This window comes from Eriocheir sinensis, unplaced genomic scaffold, assembly GCF_024679095.1.
Source record: "Eriocheir sinensis breed Jianghai 21 unplaced genomic scaffold, ASM2467909v1 Scaffold43, whole genome shotgun sequence".
Taxonomy (NCBI): domain Eukaryota; kingdom Metazoa; phylum Arthropoda; class Malacostraca; order Decapoda; family Varunidae; genus Eriocheir; species Eriocheir sinensis.
Window position 1 is genome coordinate 1,195,001 of NW_026111754.1, and position 469 is coordinate 1,195,469.

Sequence of the window (469 nt, forward strand, 5' to 3'; positions counted from 1 at the left end):
TTATTATTCTCCAAGGTTTCAATGTTGGCTTATATTATTATAAGAACAGTGAAGTCTGATGAATGTAAATATGGAGACGGACTGTTAGAACTTAGCTCGGGCCCGGTAGACTATAAATAGGTAAACACACACACACACACACACACACACACACACACACACACACACACACACACAGGAAATTTGGTAATAAATCGCTCAGTTAGGCAATGTATTTTCATGAATTTAGTAAGCGCCCACTCATGAGACTTGGCTACCCTATGTGGGCGAAGGGTTCCAATGTTACTTACAATATTATAGGAACCGTGAATACTTGAATTAACAGAAAATATTGTTTCTCGTAATGTATGACTCTTTATATATGACCCGAAAATTCACATTGTTCTTATATCCAATTAATAATAGAGCAACAAGGAAAATGTTGTAATAAATCATTAAATATCTAAAATATTGGCGAAGAGCCGCTATT